The sequence below is a fragment of the Macrotis lagotis genome, chromosome 7, assembly GCF_037893015.1.
Source record: "Macrotis lagotis isolate mMagLag1 chromosome 7, bilby.v1.9.chrom.fasta, whole genome shotgun sequence".
NCBI lineage: Eukaryota > Metazoa > Chordata > Mammalia > Peramelemorphia > Peramelidae > Macrotis > Macrotis lagotis.
Window position 1 is genome coordinate 46,834,573 of NC_133664.1, and position 20,525 is coordinate 46,855,097.

General features: G+C 37.8%; 1 pseudogene; it reads right to left on the reverse strand.

Moving 5' to 3' along the window:
• Positions 1-17,257, reverse strand: part of LOC141494039 (caspase-14-like) — a 49,850-nt pseudogene extending 32,593 nt beyond the window's left edge.
• Positions 17,258-20,525: the final 3,268 nt, after the last annotated feature.

A 20,525-nucleotide genomic window follows, 5' to 3' on the forward strand; every position in this document is an offset into this window, starting at 1 on the left:
GTAACATCACAACAACCCTGGAGGGTAGGTGCCATCTTTATCCCTATTTTACAGAAGAAAAAACTGAGGCATCAGAGGTTTAAGTGGTTTGCCCATGATCACATTAAACTAAGAAGTGTATGAGGGGGGGTGGCTAGGTGGTGTTGTGGATAAAGCACTGACCTTGGAGTCAGGAGTAACTGGGTTCAAATCCGGTCTCAGACACTTAATAATTACCTAGCCGTGTGGCCTTGGGCAAGCCACTTAACCCATTTGCCTTGCAGAAACCTAAAAAAAAAAAGGGTATGAGGGTAGATTTGAGCTGAGATCTTCTGGACTCCAGGTCTTCTCTACCCACCAAAGTGCCATGTGAATGTGAGTTTCTGAAGGCTAGGAATGACTTTTGTCTCTTTTTGTATCACTAAATATTAGCAAGGTATCTGGTATATGGTGGGTCCTTAATAAATATTTATTGAGTGGAAAACAAATACTTAATAAGAACTCAGTGTTGCCTCCAAGCAACGTTTTAGGCAAGGAAGAAACAGACCAAAAAGCATCAGCACCTACCCTCAAAGAGTTACCATTCTAATAGATTCAATATGCACATTTTACACAGAATATACTGTGTAAGTATATACAGAGTATAAGCAAAATAAAGACAAAGTAACGATAGGGGCCATGAACCCCACAGATTAAGGAAAAACATTTGTACAGGAAGTAACCCAGAGCTAGTAGTGGATCTAGAGACTCAGAGAAGCAGAGATGAGAAATGAGCATTCCAGGCTTTAAACCAAGACATGTTGAGTGTGTGTGTGTGTGTGTGTGTGTGTGTGTTTGACCAGATTATAAAGAACTTCAAATGTCAAACAAAGCAATAGGAGACAATGTAATTTCTTTTTTTTTTTTAGGTTTCTACAAGGCAAATGGGGTTAAGCGGCTTGCCCAAGGCCACACGGCTAGGTAATTATTAAGTGTCTGAGACCGGATTTGAACCCAGGTACTCCTGACTCCAGGGCCGGTGCTTTATCCATTATGCCACCTAGCCACACCTACACTATAATTTCTTGATCAGGGGTATGACATGTCAAAATCCCTACTTCAGGAAGATCATTGTGGTAACTTTAGAAGATAAGACTGGAAAGAGAGAAATCAATTAGGGTATTACAATCCTCCTGGTATGAGTTGATGAGGGTCCTAACTAGAATACCTGTAGCATGAGGGCAGAGAAGATGCCCAGTCTGGAAATGTCACCCTGATGAAGGAAATATATGAAAGGAAATATTGTCTGTGCTCTCATAAATATTGTGGACCCCTGATTTCCTTCCCATTGTTATTCAGCACCTCAACCTATTTTGAGATGTAAATTCACTAAGATCAACCTAATTTCCTCCCCCTCCCTCCTGACACATACCACATGCTCTGCCTAAATCCAGTCACAGCCAGGGGTTGGTCAGTCTTTAGGCCCTCACACTGGCTCCTCTTGGCATGGGTGGTAGGTAAGGTTTTCTTTAAAATTCTCCTCTCAGACACACTTCTGCTGATCTCAACTGTCCTGCAACCTTCCAACTCTATTCCTCTTCTGAATGCTTCTTCCCTCACTTTGCTACTCATGGCATCTGCCCCCTGCCCCATTGCCACTGCTGTTGCTGCCCTTTCACTATCTCTTCCAAAAACTCACTTTCTTTACTTGCTGCCTCCTTAAAGGACTTATTGAATCATCTTGTAACTTTTTTGCAGTTACCTGTGAATGAAAATTTATGGTCTTTTCTTACACCTCTGGGTCAGGGAGTCTTGTGACTTCTTCACCAATAAACAAACCCTAGTCATCTTTGTAAGCTCCCTACTCCAAGGGAACCTTTCATCAAGCTACAATCTTCATTTTCTCCAAATTCTTATGAGAGGCTCTGACAGCTCTCCTGGCCTATGCTCTGGTCTGTGGGCAAACTCAGACCCTTTGCCCTGGAATCGTGAGGAGGGTCCCTGTTCTGTTAAGGCAATAAACTCTGTTATCTTTCTACTCTTTTTACTGAGATTAGAGTCCCACACTGGAATCCAGATCTGAATATGGGAAAAACAACAGTGTCTTAGTTCAGGCTTAGCAAAGAGACCCCTGCAATCTCCCCCAAACCTCCTACCATTTGTGGGCTGAAAGATCCAGAACTACCTCCTGTGGTCTGCTCCTGGTCCATTAGGGCCAGGTCTGTCCTGCTAAGGCCTGTGCTAGATTGTGCTCCACTCTCAACACAGTATGGCAGAATTTTCCTACTGACTTTCCAAGTCTGGGAAGGAGGATAAGATTGTTGATGACTATTTGATGAGGACAAGTCTAATGAGTGAAACTTTGGACAGGTTCATTCAAACTCAGGTTTATTACAAGGTGATGAACTTTCTGGTCACAATAATGCTCAAAAATACTTTTAAGGGAGTTGTGATCTGTGATAGAAGAGAGAACATAAAGTAGGAGGAAATTACAGACTTTTGAAATATTGATTTCTAGAGCATTTTCCTCACTAAAGTCCTCTAATATCAGTAGTAGGAATTTATTATTTAATATTTTTGTGACCTCCTTGAAGGAGGCAGTGAAGCACCTTGGAAAAACCATCAACTCTGCAAGCAGAGGACCTGTGCTTAAACCCAACTTATGTCCTATGTTATCTTTGAGGCCTTGGGCAAAGTTACTTGAACTTCTTTAGCATCAATTTCCTCATCTGTCAATGAGCAGGTTGAAATAAAATGTCTTCCAGCACTAGATCTATGGTTCCATAAATCATTCTACCCCAGGTTTCTTGTCTGCATAGCTACTGCACTTTCCTTTTTTAACAGGCTTCCTCTCCCTTAGGATATTTGGAAGGGCAAAGTCAGATGCTAAAAATAACCACATTCAAATTGGTATTATTAGATGCCAATAACCCCTCATCCTTACACTGCTGTTCCCTTAGCCCTTCAAATTCCTTGGATAGAAGCAGACGAATGAGATACGGTTAGGTTTCATATTTATATATCTGTCTTCCCAGATAATAGAGGATCCTGTCAGGTATAGAAACAATTAGAATATGAAGACAGAAGGGTACCCTGAAATACCTAGCTAGCCTCAGTTTGCAAAGTGGTATGAGAGAAGATTTGTGTCTTTGAACAGGAATCTAATTCTGCCTAAAACCTGGTATTTTAGGAGTCAAGGGGGGAAAATAGCAAGACAAGTGATACCCTTTGAGATAACCCTTTCTTCATCCAAATTTGAGAGTTCTTCACATTTTCAGTTATATTTATCCTAAGCTCTAAGTAGGAAAAGGATGTTATTGATATTCTCAAATATTTTGGAAAGAAAATCAATGGGAGGAAGCACCTAGGTGGCATAGTAGATAGAATATCATCCCTGGAGTCAGGAGGACCTGAGTTCAAATCCAGTATCAGACACTTAAAAATTACCTAGTTGTATGACTTTGGACAAATCACTTAACCCCATTGCCTTGCCAAAAAGAAAAAAGAAAATCAATGACAACAACCTGGCAGTCTTTTCCCATGTGACTGAAAATATAGATATGAAAAGAACTGGATAATCATAATTATTATGAGGATTGATGATCTTCAATCATCCAGCATCAAGTTAAGATCAATTTATCAGAACTTTACTCATCTTTAATCTACATAATGCAGTCTAATTCTTTTTTGATTGATATTTTATTTTATTTTCTAGTTACATGTTATGAAAATTTTTCAACATTCATCCACCAGCATATTTATAAGCCACACACTTTCTTCCACCCTTCCTTCCTCCCTCTCCCCTCAGTGGCAAAGAGTCTAGTGAATGTTGTACATGTACATTTGTATTTAACATGTTTACATATTAGACATTTTCTGTAGGAGGAATGAGGACTAAGGGAAAAGAAAGAAAAACCCGAGATATGAAGGAAAAGCATAAAAGAAATTTTTTTAAAGTGAATATAGTGTTCATTCAGATTCTGTGGGTTTTTTGGTTTTGTTTTTGTTTTTCATCTGGATGTGGATGGTGTTGTCCATTACAGGTCTGTCAGGGTAGTCCTAACTCTCTGGACTACCAAGAGGAGTTGTATCCAACAAAGTTGATCAACTCATAATATTGCTGTTAATGTGTGCAATGTTCTCACGGTTCTGCTCCCTTTGCTTAGCATCAGTTTTTGTCATTCTTTCCATGCTTCTCTAGAGTCTGACCATTTTTGGTTTCTTATATAATAATAGTACTCCATAATATGCATGTGTCGTAATTTATTCAGCCTTTCCCCAATTGATGTGGTGACAATAGAAATTTCTTAAATATATTGTGAATTTTCTAGTCTAAACAGGGCTATGGTGCATATGCTGAGGACAGTCCGTGCAACCATCCTAAGTCTCCAAGTAGGAAAAAGGTACTATTAATGCTCTCACATATATGGGAGAGGAAAGAGAATTAATGGCAGAAACAACCTATGAGCTTTTTCCCATGTAACTGAATATATAGATATGAAAAGACTTGGGTAATTATAATTATTATGAGGATTGGAGATCTCCAACCATCCAACAATGTATCAGGAACTTTATTCATCTTTCATCAACCTAATGCAGCCTATTTCTTACAAAGAATAGACATCATAAAGTAGACAAAGGAGAATTTCCTATTGTTCAAAGAGTTGCACAACACATCATGAAAAAATTGCTAATAAAAATTTATATTCATTCAAAACTAAAAAGATAAGAAACTGAAGCAAATTTTAATTTTTACTTCAAAATAGACCTGTTTTATAAAGAGCCACAATTATTTAATGCTATTGCTTTTTAACACTTGTTTTCCCCAACACTTCACAAACTTTAATATCTACAGTAAAAAAGTTTGAGTAAAAATATAGACTTCTGTACATATATTTTCTTTTAATTTCTGTAACCTCCTCAAACACACATGCATGTCCAAAAGTTACTGCATGTATACACCCAGTACAAATGCGGGGGGGGGGGGTAAAGAAAAAAAACTGCTATCCAATAAGTTGAAACTGGCTATATCCCAGCATTGGAAAAAGATTCTCATAACTCTTGAGAATTGTATCTCTAACAGAGAGAATATACCTAGCTAGAAGTGATGGACACTCATGACTTATCCATGAGACTGCTATCCAATAGGATGAAACTGGCTATAACCCTACTTGGGAGAAAGACTCTAATAACTGTCAAGAATTGTAACTCTATTAGATAGAATGTACTTAGCTAGAAGTGACAAACACTCAGAATTTTCTATAACTCAGATAGAATGATTTACAAACACCTCCTCCTTAAAAAGGGGGACAGGAAGGAGATAGGAGGAGGGAGGAGATTGAATGGAGTAAATCTCATTGGGGAAGAAGGGAGGAGATGAGAAACACTTGAATCTTCTCATCAGACTTGGCTTAAAGTTAACTTACACACATACTCAGTTAACTTAAAAAACATCTTACTTTTCAAGGTAAGGGGAAAAGGAGATGGGGAGATGGAGAAAGGGAGGGGGGAGGAAAAAAGGGGAACTAACAAAAGGAAGGTAAGGGAAAAGGGAAAGGGGAAAGAAAGGGGAGGGGGTGGATATAGGAGGGCAAACACACTGAAGGGGGTAGTATTCAGAAACAAAATTTGGGGGAATAAAACTCAAAATAAATAAAATATTTAACAGGAAAAAAAAAGAATGACATAGAATTCTGATCAATTCGAGTACCAACCATTATTCCAGATAACGAATGATGAAGCATGTTACTTAATTTCTGTCAGAAGTTGATGGAATAATGATGAAGGATAAAAAAATAAATATGTTTGAACATAGGGAAAAAATGAGAATTGTGAGGCTCACAAATTGTTTTATATGATTGTATATAGCTCCTAACCTAAATTTCATCATGAATTTCCAAGTTACTTATAGAAAATTCAATCTCCAAATTCTGTTGATAAAAATGAAACTGAATGAATGCACCAAAATCCAATTTTAAGTATTGTTAGGAGTACTGGGATCACTAATAACCTCAAGGGCAAGGGATTGACTTCCCTGGACTGGTTTTCTTAATCAGGGAGGGTTTCTGTCAGGATAAAGGGGAACACAATGGAGACAAGTAGGAGGAAAGAATCTCTAGTGACCCATCCAACTGGCCATCAATCTTAAATTCTACTTCTTTCTGAAAAGCTTCTTGAATCAGTGCAATTAATGAAGAATTTATTTTCTTGAAACAGAAAAGTTTTCCTTTACAGTAGAAGTTAGGAAAACTATAGGCTCTCTAGATCCTTAAATAATACTTAAATGAAATACTTAAAAAGCTAAAAATGCCAAAAGAACATATTGAAATTCATTAACTCTCATATACTTGTCCTTAAATAGAAAGTCACTTTAACTGCATTTGCCTTTGAAGAGGCTGATTCAAACTCAGGGTGGCTACAAAATGATGAATTTTCCAACCACAATAACTGTCAAAATCTAGTAAGGAAGTTGTCATCTGTGATAGAAGAGGGAACATAAAGTAGGAAGGAATTACAAACTTACAAAATATTGGTTTACGGAGCATTATCCTCAATATAATCCTCTGATACCAGTACTAAGAGGCTTATCATGCATTTTTTGTGACCTCCTTGAAGGAGTTAGTGGAGCACCTTGGAAATTCTACAATCATAGGACTTGTGTTTAAACTCTACCTACATTTGATGAAACTTTTGAAACTTTGGGCAAAATTACTTGAACTTTTTTATCCACAATTTCCTCATGGATCAATGTGCAAACTGAGCTATAGTGCCTTTCAACACTAGATCTATGGCTCTATAAACTGTATTCTACACCAGGTTTCAGGACTGTATTGCCACTGCTGTTTTTTTTTGTAGCAGGTCCATTCTCTCTTAGGGTATTTGGGAGGAAGAAGGTAGATGTTCAAAAAAAAATTCCTTTGCATAATTATGTTCGAATTAGTATTATTAAGTTCCCAAGTTGTGCTTCATCCTTGCAATGTCCAATGCATCCTGATTATTGTCTTCCAGAGATGGGGGAGATATTCTCTGCTCTTGACTTCTTACCTACTGGCAAAGGTGACTATAAAGACTACATAGAAATCAGCCTTTGTGCCAGAAGTATAGTTTAATAAATTTGTTATGCTTTGACAGAGTCCCTTAGGAGCAGGACACCAGACAGAATTTGGGGAGTAAGTACATTATAGAAATCAAAGAGGGGCATAAAATCAGAGAGTGGGGTCCAATCCCAACTGGTAGAGTGCCATAAAACTGTCTGAGGATTTCTTGGCACTCATCAAAGGTCATTTAGAGAAGAACATCCCTCCATGTGACATCAAAGGAGAGGTGCTCTGTTAGGGAAGGAGAAGGGCCCCCCTGACTCAGACAATCGATTTAAATGAGTTTTCCTCCCCTTCCAGGATAACTGTGCTAGCTTATGACTGTTAATACAACAACTGAGATTTATATTTGCTATTAGTGAACAGGATAAATTAATATTTCCTTTTAGACTTAGGTGTCATTAAGTTTTCCACAGCTTGAAGCACAAGGCAAATGCATAAACAAGTTATTCTGAAGTTATAGTCCTCCACCTCAACCTGACTCTCTTCCATATGTCAAAAGTACACATCTTTGGTAAGAGTGGACTCTATGACCAGGGATACTTTTACAGGATTGTTATTCAGGAAAAAGTCTCTGTTCACCTACGAAATAAAAAGGACAAATTACACAAGGAAATGAATAAAATTCAAGTCAACAATTAGATCTGTGAGCTTCAGGAGGGCAGGATCAGCTTTTGCCTCTTTTTTGTATCCCCAAAGCTTACTGAGGAGTCCGGTATATGGGAGGGGCTTTAAAATGTTAATTGATTATTAAACAAATTTCTGTTAAGCACTTAAAGTCTTCTTAGCAACATTCTAGGAAAGGAGGAAGCATACCAAAAAGCATGGGTGCTTCCCTGGAGAAGTTACCATTCTAAGGTCCCTGTACAATGTCCATGTATAAAGATATATAGAGAGTAGATTCAAAATAAGGGCAAAGTGATAGGGGAGAGGACAAATTTAGGCAGACTTTTAAGAGCCCAATTAGATTAGACAAAAACTTTTGTATGGAAGGTAACCTAGAGGTAAAACAAATCGAAGAGTCACCAATTACTTTCAATGTATATCATGGAAAAAATGTAAGGATTATCAGACTGCATTATGTGGGGGGGGGGGAAGGGAAGAGAGGGTGGGCAAAAAATTGTAAAATTCAAAATTATAAGAATTGATAGGTAGAAACTACTCTTGTTTATAATTGGAAAAAAATAAAATATTTATAAAAAAAAAATCAGCAACTCCAAAAAGGATAGAGGTGAGGGGGAAAAAACATTCCAGACCTTAGACAAAGACAGGGTCTGAGTGTGCAGAATCACAGAGGAGGGCCATTGAAATTTTTTTGGTAAAAATCTATACTTCAGGAATGTTGTGGTAACTGGATAAAAGATGGACTGGAAAATGAGAGACCAATGAGGGGTCTGCAGTCCTCCTGACATGAGTTGAAGAGTCTTACTGAGAGTGTCAATAGTCTGATTTCAGAGAAGAGAACAGGAGCTAGAGATGTCATCCTCCCAACATACAATCTTAATGTGAGGCTGGGAGGGTTTTTAGGAGATATCTGAGAGAGGATAATTTTCCCATAGAACACAATAGCAATAGAAAGTCTATTAGAATGATGATGATGATGATGATGGTGTGATGATGATGAGGAGGAGGTTATTTGTCATAATCTTGACATTGATTACTTTCATTCAGTCCAGAAATATGAGGACTGAATTGTTAGTCCTACTTCCAAGATGATCCATTATCATTATTAGACAATAACTTAAAACTGGTTGGAGATAGAGGAATGAGAGAATGAACAAGTTTATAATGATGAGTTAAATTACCCCTCAGGAAATTGTTTCCTAACTACATAAACAGCTGCACAATTCTGCTCTAAAAGAAAGCTAAAAATCTACCAACGAAGCAAAACTACAGGAGAAAAAACATAAAAGAAATGACTTCATGTAGGAGGAGAAGGACTTTAGGTAAGAGTACAGGCACCCAGCCCACATGCATACAGGCATATATAAAACTTAGGGACTTCTAGGGAATGTGCTGATAGAAATAAATCAATGTTTGTTAACTACTGAAGGAAAAGTAGCAGAACATGGACCACAAATCCACAGGCTTACTCACTCGAGTAAAAAAATCCACAATATGCCACCTCTTGCCATGATCCTGAAAGACTTCATCTATCGCTTGAACCATCACAGACCCATCTCTTGAGTCCTGTAGAGCAACATGATCTGCCAGGGGAGAAATGAAAATATTCTTAAAGTATTCTTAAAACACATATGTAATCTACACCTAAATTTCAAAGCTACAAAAACTTTTCATGATAAAGATATTCCTCTTTTCTCTGAAACACAAGGACATTTTTACATTTTCATTAATGTGTTTCCCAAACCTGCCCCTTGAACCCTTAACCCTGCATATCCACTAACAAGACTTTTTCAATGACCACCCCCCCCAAATCCATGGCAGATGAGGTCAGTAACTAATTTACAGAAGGTCAGGACCCAGTAAAACAGTCTAGAGGATGGAAGATATTATCTGAAACCTAGGGTGTTTTCCCAGTGATGCTTCAGTCAAGAAATGCAACTGTCAGAGTCTCAAATTAACCCTGTAAAATAGCTGGTTAGTCCCTAGAGCACCCAACTGATAATCAGAAAGTATTCCATGCCTAAAGAACATTCTGTCACAAATTAAAACAACTACATGATATCACGTCACGCTATCAGATTGGCTAAGATGAAAAAAAAGGGAAAATGATCAATGATGCAGAGGTGGGAGGATTAGGACATTAATGCATTGCTGGTAGAGTTGTGAAGTGATCCAACCATTCTGGAGAGCAATATGGAACTATGCCCAAATCATATCCTTTGACCCAGAAATACCGCTACTAGACCTATGTCCAAAAGAAATCATAAAAAATGGGGAATAGTCCTATATGGTCCAAAATATTCATACCAATTCTTTTTTTGTAGTGGCAAATTGGAAATTGAGGAGATGTCCATCAGTTGGAGAATGGGTGAACAAGTTATGGTATATGAATGTTATGGAATGTTATTTAAGAAACCATCAATAGTTAAACTCTAAAGCAGCATGGAATTAATTACAAGAATTGATGCTGAGGGAAGAGAACAGAACCAAGAGAATTTTGCACACATCGATCACAACATTGTGAATTGATCAACTTTGATGGATGCAGCTCTTCTCAGAAGTTCAGAAAAGTAGGACAACCCTAGGAGACCTGCTATAGACAATGCTATCCACACCCAGAGCATGAAAAACAAAACAGAAAATCCTCAAAAATCTGAATGGACATGACCTACACTTTTTAAAAATGCCTCTTTCTTTCCTATTTCATTGCTTTCTTTCTTTTCCCTTAATCCAAATTCCTCATAGAGAAAATGACTAATCTGTATACATGGTAAACATAAATGTGTAAGTACAATATTGACTAGATTGTTTTTCATTGTGGGGAGGATGGTGGGAAGGGAGGGTGGAAGGAAATTATGTAACTTAAAAATATGCATATCCATGTAGATGACTGTTGAAAAACTTTCTTAGCGTGGAAAAATAAAATAAATTATCAATTGAAAAAAATATTCCATATAACATCTCCAAACACATGGTCAGTCAGTCTTCACCCAAAAAGTTCAAGGAAAGGAAAATCTACAATCTAGTACAGCAGCCAGGTCCAGTTTGAGAAGGAATAATGGTTAGGTATGATTTATTAAGAGAAATTCCTAATCATTCACTTTCTCACTTTCTACCCTGTGCTCTTGGTCTTAGTGGGGCTCGAGGAAACCAAGCACACTCTCTGAATTTCAAACTTTGAAAAGACAACTAGAGGTATCTGCTTGAGCCCACACCTGAATAAGAATCTACTCTACAAAATGACTAATAATTAAATGGTTAGCAGTGCTATACTTGAAGTCTCTACTATAAAGACATCCACCAATGCCCAGCCAGGCTACTTTGGGATGCCTCTAAATATTGGGAGTTTTCCCCATCATGAAACCCAAACCTGATCTATTTCTTCCACTTAGGGATTAACTGAATAAATCTAGTCATCCACATGGAAATCATCCACATGGAATTTCTCAAATATTTGCCATTAATTATCATGTTACCCTCTTTTTTCTGAACTAAATATCTCCATATAATCTTCAAAATACATCACCATCTTAATCACATTACTCCTAATTGTTGCAGTTTAATGATGTCTTTCTTAAAATGAGGTGCTTTTTGATGAGTCATTCTAGTCCTGTCTAAATCATGGTTACCCCATTGTAGGCTTCTTAGCAAAGATACTGTGGTCATTTGCATTTCTTTCTCCAACTCATTTTACAGATGAGTCAAACTGAGTCAAACAGGGTGAAGTGACTAGCCCAGGGTCACATAACAGATTTAAATTGAGGAAGATGAGCACACTATTCACTGTGCTACCTAGCTGCCCATTGAGACACTCAACACTGAACAAAATATTCTAGATGAGGACAATAGAATGAGCAGCCAATTTCTGAACAAATTTCCTTAATGTACTTTCTATCTATCATATCACAATGTTGAAAACTCAAGAGTTTTACCCAATTCATTGCATTCTTCTCATGTCTCCCTTACATTTACCTGTGTAGTTGAATTAAGACTTTGTATTTATCCCTGATAAAGTATGTCTTACTCAGTTTTGAAAAAGATTGTACCCTGTTGAGATCTCTCTAGAGTATGATTTTTGACATCCAACTAATTAGCTCCTTACTTGGGAGTCATCAGAAAAATTATCATTGTGTCAATTTTGCTTTCATCTGAATAAGGACTGAAATCTTAAGCAACATTTGACCAATGGCAGTCCAGGGGACTACTAATGGTTGTAAAGGACCAAAAAGACAAAGGACAAAACCCTTATGAATTGAAAAAATTTTGCATTAAAAAAGGTGTTGTGTGGGATAATTTAGTCTTTGGTGATCTCTCTTTACATGGTCATGAGCAAGAATAATTTTACTACAAATGTGAAATCTAAATAACATATCTGGATTTTTTACAGTTGTGATCACTCTGGTTTAACATGCCTTAGCAGCACATAAATTCAATGCCTTACCATCTTGAGTGGAATAAATAATAAAGGAATCACTGAATGTGGGAAGTCTCTTTTTCTCTGATTGGTTCAGAATGATTGCTTCAGCATCAGCTTGAAGGACACCACAATCTCTTTGATCTGTTTTGGTCAGAGAAGATGCGACTACACAGTGAGACAAATGATCATCCAGTAAATCTGCTTCAAATATCAAATAAACACATTATAAACAAGCACCTATACATTGGAGAGAGTAGTTCATGAATATATTTCCAGTAATTCCAGAAAAGATAGACAGGCCAGAACTCAGGTCTAAAGAGCAAATGGCACATGAATGAAGAATAATAGTCTTCAAAACTGGTGGGCTAGGGACTGGAAATTGTGTCATTTTAGAGTGTAGTTATAATAGAAGCATAGATTTGTAGCCAGAAGGAACCACAGAGATGAAACAGTCTAAAACCCTCTTTTTTTATTTTACTCTTATTTAAGGCAATAAGGTTGAGTAACTTGTCCAGGGTCACAAAGATAGGCAATTATTAAGTGTCTGAGGCTGGATTTGAACTCAGGTCCTTCTAACTTCAAGACTGATGTTCTAACCACTGTGTCACCTAGCTGTTCCTGAATCCCTCTTTTACAAATAAGAAAACTGAGCCCAGAGGTTACATGTCTTGCTCAAAGTCACAGAGAAAATTACTATGAATTATGTAAGTGATTTGGAAAATTCAAGTCTCTATAAAAATGCCAGTTATTGATAATAGCGTTTTAAATTTCAGAATCAAGATTCAAATCCAATTCTTTCTTGCAATACAGAGTATCTGGACTACATTTTGGTGGATTCTGAATAACCACTGGAAATTATCACAAAATGAAGAAGGAAAATAGAGACACAGGGAAACACCCATTAAAAAGCCAAAGGAGGAATATCATAGAGGACAAACAGCATCAGTAATGTGGAGTTACAAATACTTAGGGCCAGAATCCTCTTATTTAAAAGGAACCAAGACACTCAACTTGAAGGATCATAACATTATAGTATTTTTGGGTCTCCAAATTTACAAAAGTTGACATCTTTATGGAGGTGAAGGGGCAGCTAAAAATTATTACTTCTTGTCATAATAGGAGTGGCAACAGAAAGAAGGAAAGTCTTTCTGCTAGGAATATCAGGACCAGAATTTCCTAGGGACAAGGAAAAAATTGCTGATAGCTGACAGCTGACTTTTTCATGCTCCTTACTTCCTCCTCTACAAGCCTGGATTAAAAAGATTCTTGGTTTAGCCTGGATTAAAAAGATTCTTGGTTTTCCTTGAAGTGCAGGGCAGTTTTTATTGTTGAACATTTCAAAAACGTCTGACAAGTTGACTCTTTCATCCAGTTTGGTTTTTATAAAGCCTCTTCCTCCATGGGCCATAAGAGTAACAAGGCAGCACCTAACATCATCTTTCATTCCATTGATTCCATCTCAAAACTGTGTTAATTTCTCTATTAAATCCTGTGGTAAATAGAAATGAAAAATGTGTTGATTCAAAGGGGGTGAACTTTTAACCAATTTTATTATCTATGGTAGTTTCAAGTTCCCCTTTGCCCAGGATGCAACAGTGATTGCTTATCTCCTAATATAAAATATAGACCCTTAACAGGAAGTAAGTGCCTAAGAAGGCATCAACATCTCGAGAGGCAGTTTTCAAAAGATAACTTCCACTCAGAAACCCTGGAGGTCAAAGAAGCAGGAGAAAATCAGAGGAGTAAAATGCTTGAGACTCAGGAATTATTTTATATAATTGTATAGCTCCTAACCTAAATTTCATCATGAATTTCCAAGTCACTTATGGAAAATCCAATCTCCAAATTCTGTTGACAAAAATGAAATAGAATGAATGAATATACCAAAATCCAATTTTAAGTATTATTGGGAGTACTAGGACCACTAATAACCTCCAAGGCAACAGATTGACTTCTCTGGGTTGGTTTTCCTTATCAAGGAGGGTTTCTGTCAGGATAAAGAGGAACATAATGAGTCAACTGGGAGAAAAGACTCTCTAGTGACCCATCCAATGTAGAATCTTATATTCTACTTCTTTCTGAAAACCTTGTAGAATCAAAGCAATTAATGGAGAGTTCAATGTCTTGAAACACAGAAAGGTTTTCCTTTACAGAAGTAAGGAAATAGGCTCTCTGGACACTTAAATAATACTGAAATACTTAAAAGGCTAAAAATCTCACAAGAATGTATTGGAATTCATTAACTCTCACATAGCTGTCCTTACATAGAACTACCATGATTCTTTTATCACAGTTTTTAAAGGAAGAAAACATAGTTGGTCAGGTAGGATTCAAGATTCCTTCTTTAGAAAAGAAGGTTCTAAAATTCAGTTCCCAAAGTTGCTGTCTTAATTCTCACCTCTTCATCAGGATCTATGCATGATATAGAGTCAAATTTACACTTCCTGAGTCAGTTTCTTATTTTTTTACTATCCTGTTTGGCCCCTGGTCTATCTGTCTTCATACACATTACAAAAGCCTTATGAGTTTGGTCCATGTTGTAGCATTCCTGTTAGGAAGTAAAATTATTAAATGCAGTTTAATCCTATGAATCAGAAAACATAACACACACGATACACAGGCCCATGGGCTGCCTGTCCATACCCAGGGGTCAGAGCTCAAATTTGGTTAAGATTTTGTGTGTATGTGTCTACGGTTGTGTGTGTTGTTTCAGTTTGTGAGTGTGTGTGTGTGTGTGTGTGTGTGTGTGTGTGTGTGTGTGTGTATGTATAAATAGATTCATTTTATTTGTAAGTTCCTGAAATTCTCCCTTTCAGAGTAGATGTTACAATACAAATCAGTCATTCTGGAGAACAGAGAAACAGTCAAGTATGGCCATTCTAACCAGACTGACATGAATGTATCACTACCAATCATTACCATATATAAACACTTGAATTACCCACAAATTTACATCATACCATTCTGAGGTAAGGGAGGAGATGGGTTTGAAGTTTATGTAGAGAAAGCAGAGCCCTGCAAGAGAACAGGAATGATGGCATCATGGATTCCCTAGGTGCCAGATTCTTATCATGTCCACAATGCAGGAGTTTTAGCAGATTTCACTGAATTAGATATAGTTAGTAGTCTTCCAAATGTCCCTAATTTCAGAGACCTGATTCTAATGATTCCAATGAGAACAGACCCCTTAAGTACCTAGACCGAGGTTATGTTTCTTGGTCCCTGATCAGTTCAGAAGTGCCACCACCAAAAGATGGAATATCAAAACAAGCAGAATAGAAACAGACTGCAGCTCTGGTTTTCTTCTCATTTCAGATTTTAGAAGGGTAGTGGTGAGCAGGAGAGACCCTTCCTCCCATAAAGTATCAACAAACCCATAGGCACATTGCTAACAAAACAAAAAGTGTTCACCTGGTTCAGTTTAAAGGCTGGATGCTGGTCGTCCTGAGATAAATGAGCTGGTTTAGGATCATCCTTTGGATTCTTGGCATATGGGATCCTTTTGAATTGCAGGGGAATCATTGAGGATGATCTAGGTAAGAAAAACTAAGGGGGACAGACTCCTTACAACAACCATATCTCAGTTTCAAGCCTCTTTCCATTTTCCCTTGGCCTTTATCTGGGATGCAGCAGGGACAGCCCATTTCTTCCCCTTTCCTGGGGGGCTGGTGGGCTATGACTATCTTACTTCCAGATAGGGAATATCATAACATAGGATTGGGGGGACAAATAAGGAAACAAAAATGATGGTATATGTAGTTCAAAAGAAAGACCAAAGGATTTGGACTGAAAAATACTGGGTTTAAGTCTGGGCTCTAGCGCTTCCTAACTGTGTCCTTGATCATATCAGGTAACTTCTCCACCTATTTTCTCATCTATAAAAGGGCTACAGAATGTTAATATTATGAGATATGCACCATGCTTCAAAAGACTATCTTATTTGATCATCACAACTTAGCAAGGAGGCAATTCTTGTTATATCCATTTTATAGATAAAGAAACTGAGACAGAGATAGAATTTATGCCCAAGGGTCAGGTAGGTAATAAGTATCTGAGAATGGATTTCAACTCAGGTCTTCCTTAGGTCTTGTTCAGGGCCAGTCTTCTGTCCAAGGCGCCACCTAGCTGCCTAGGAGTGTGAATAATAATTATTATGTTCTTCCTCCAAAGGTTTAACTAGGGGCCCCTAAGTGACCCAGTGGATAGAGCACCAGGCCAGGAAGCAGGAGAACCTAAGTTCAAATCCAGCCTCAGACTCTTAATAATCACCTAGTTGTATGACCTTGGGCAAGTCACTTAACCCTATCTCCTTACAAAAACAAAAAGGTTTAACTAATGACATAATTAGATTCACCAAGCATTTATTAAGACCTTGAGTTGGACAATGCAAGTATAAAGATAAAGGTATAGTCTTTCCCACTCATGAAGTTCATATTCTTTTGGAGAAGTTCTAACAGTTGGGATGAAGTGGGGTATGGGACTGCAGGCTTCATAAGAGTGGGCAGCTGAGTTTTGATTGAAGCTTGGGCTTCCATGAAATGTAGATAAAGAGGGAGAGCCCTCCAGGGATGAGAGCCAGTCTGGTGGAATGCTGTTTTGGGGAAAAATCAAGCCATCCAATTGATTTGACTAGAAGATGGATGAAATGGTGCAATAGGAAATCAGTTTGAAAAGTGAAGTTGTTGGGGCAGCTAGGTGGCATAATGGATACAGCACAAGCCGTGGAGTCAGGAGGACCTGAGTTTAAATCTGGCCTCAGACACTTAATAATTACCTAGATGTGTGACCTTGGGTGAGTCGCTTAACTCCACTGCCTTGCCAAAACAAAAAGAAAGAAAGAAAGAAAGAAAGAAAGAAAGAAAGAAAGAAAGAAAGAAAGAAAGAAAGAAAGAAAGAAAGAAAGGCAAAGTTGGTGCCAGATTTCACAGGATTCTAAATGACCAACATAGGTCTATTATCCCAGAGGGAGTAGACAGAAACATCGAAATCACATATAAATCTCCCCTTTAATAGCTAGGTTCAGTCTCCAGTTCAATTGCCTGAATGAGAAATCAGGAGTTGTTAGATACTTATATTACTCAGGTTCAAATGAAAAGTAAGAATTTACCAATTCACGGCAGTCATTTGCTATGGGTTTCTTCAAATTCAGATCAGAAGGCATTTCTTTTACTAGAAAAGTAGACCAAAAAAAAAAAAACCAAGTGTAAGATTACTTATTTCTTGCATTCCGCCATACTCTTTCTTTAGACATCACCCTTTCCTTAACTCCATTCCCTCCTGTGTACTTCAGCAGATTGCTCTTAGGATACTTTTCTCTCATTCCCGATCCCTAATCTCTCCCTGTCCAGGAGTTTCCATTAATAGCACCTTTCCAGTTTGCTATTGTTCTCCAACTCTTTCCTTTTTCTCAGTCTAAGTCCTGGACTAAGATGTGGTTTTTTTTAAAAAGATTTTATTTATTTTGAGTTTTACAATTTTTTTGCCTATTCTTGCTTTCCTCCTCCCACAGAAGGCAGTCTGTTAGTCTTTACATTGTTTCCATGGTATACATTGATCTCAGTTGAATGTGATGAGAGAGAAATCATATCCTTAAGGAAGAAAAATAAAGTATGAGATAGCAAAAATCACATAATAAGATAACAGGGTTTTATTTTTCTAAATTGAAGGTAACAGTTTTGGTCTTGTTTAAACTCCGCATTTCTTTTTCCTGGATACAGATGGTATTCTCTATGGCAGATAGCCCAAAATTGTCCCTGATAGTTGCACTGATGGAATAAACAAGTCCATTAGGGTTGATCATCACCCATCACCCCCATGTTGCTGTTAGGGTATACAGTGTTTTTCTGGTTCTGTTCATCTTGCTCAATCAGTTCATGCAAATCCCTCCAGGCTTCCCGGAATTCCCATCCCTCCTAGTTTCTAATAGAACAATAGTGTTCCATGACATACATTATACCACAGTTTGTTAAGCCATTCCCCAAATGAAGGACATTCACTTAAGTTCCAATCTTTGCCACTACAAATAGGGCTGCTGTGAATATTTTTTTACAGATGATGTTTTTACCCTTTTTCATAATCTCCTCAGGGTATAGACCCAGTAGTGTATTGCTAGATCAAAGGGTATGCACATTTTTGTTGCCCTTTGGGCGTAATTCCAAATTACTCTCCAGAAAGGTTGGATAAATTCACAGTTCCACCAACAATGTATTAGAGTTGGACTAAGATGTCTTAATCATCACCTCTATCTCCTCTGTTCTCATTGAATCTTCCACCCCTTGCAGTCTAACTTTAGGCCTCCTCACTCAACCAAAACTGCTCTCTGTAGTTTTCTCAATGACATCTTCATTGCCAAATCAAATGACTTTTCATCATTCCTCATCCTTCTTCATGACTCTGTTGCCTTTGACTCTAAAGACATATCCTCACCTTTATCCCTTTTTTTTTAGTTGAAAAAACTGAGACAAAGAGGGTATAGACTTCCCCAGAGTCACAGTTATGTGACTAGTTTTTTTTTTTACTAGTTATAGTAAATATTTGAGACTGAATTTGAATTCCAGGACAAGGGTTCTCTCTGCTTCTCTTCTTTCAATCTGATTGCTCATTCAAATAATCCTTTGTTTGTCCATCATCTGTATTTATATTCCCATATAATGGTTATATTCCAAGGCTCTTAAGTAGAAACACATCTCTTCCCTCCTCCTCTTCCTCTCTAATTGATGGATCACCACTGAGTCTCCATTTGATAACAGCATTAGTTTCCATGGATTTAATCATGGTCCTGCTGCAAATGACTCAAAAATCTACTTATATGGCCCTAGCTTCCTGTAAAAGCCATGTCCAAAGGCTAATAATTGTCTTTCCTCCTAAACATATCTGTCTTTCAAACTTTCTTATTTATACTGAGGGAACACCATCCTTCTAATCACTCAGTAACTTAGGAGGAATACTCAACTTTCCCTCCTTTAATACAAACTGTTGTCAAATGTTATCATTTTGGTCTTCCTGACATCTCTTCTGTATGTATCTTTCTATTCCACCCTAGTTCATCTTCTCCCTTGGCTAATTATAACAGCCTCCTTCTCAAATTTCCCTTTTTAAGCCCCTCCCCATTGCCCATATAGCAACCAGAGGGACCCTGAAGTACCTCTAGGATCAACTATAAGATCATATTATTTGAAGATCTTCACCTCCTGCCCCAAACCTTCAGAGGCCTACCACACAGGATTTCCCTCTAGACCAGTTAAATTTATCTTCCTCCTGCTTCTCATACATAACCCCCTGGTTCTAAGCTCTCGAACCTTGATCCTGGCTGCCTTCCAGATGTCTCTCCTGCTCTCTGCCTCTGAAAATCCTGGCTCTCCTTCAAGATTCAGTTCAGTTTCTATTTTCACCTGTCATATGAAGAAATTCTCCAAATCATTATTGATTAGAGAAATGCAAATTATAACAACTCTGATGTACCAGCTCATACCTATCAGATTGGCTAAATAACAAAAAAGGAAAACGATCAGTGTTGGATAGTTTGTGGGAAAACTGGGACACTAAAGCACTGTTTGTAGAGTTGTGAACTGATTAACCCCTTCTGGAGAACAATTTGGAACTATGCCCAAAGGGCAATGGCAATATCACTGCTAGATATACTTCCTAATGGGATCTTTAAAAAGAGACCCACATGCACAAAAGTATTTATAGTTGTTACAAAAACTAGTCATTTTCCTGTGCTCTAGCAATGTAAAACCACCTCACACAGGTGGAACAGGTGATAAGAGAGAAGGAACATGATTAGAGGCCAAAATGAATTGTACAGGACAAATATAAGAAGGAAGAGTAGTCTGAGGTTGGTTGTGGGGGATTTTGAGGGAGAAATAGGCAAATGGAAATGGCCACCGAAGGATGGTCTCCTTTTGGAGAGCTGGAGGAGAGACTGAGTCTAGACTTAGAGGGGAGCATAACATGAAGAGGAGACCAGTATGACTGCAGGGAGAGGTTCACTATGAGAATTGGAATACTAGGTGGAGTGAGAGAATAACATTGCAGAATCCTAGAATCTTAGAAACGCAGGCAGTGCCTCTTAGATCGCCTAGTCTAGTCTCCTCTGTTTATAAGTAGAGAGTGATAAAGAAAGAAAAGTTGGGAGGAATAGGTACCCCGACTTCTGACCAGTGTCCATTCCTATTACTCTCTTAAATATGCAGTAGAAAGATACTGAATTAAGAGTCATGGATGTTATCCTCCCAACATGCAATCTTGATTTGAGGCTGGGAGGGTTTTTAGGAGTTGGCTGAGAAAGGACAACGTTCTTCTCATAGAACACAATAGCAATCAAAAATATTGTTAGAATGACGATGATGATGATGATGAAGTAATTTGTCATTACCTTAATGCTGATTACCTTCATTCAGCCCAAAAATGTGGGAGCTGGATTATTG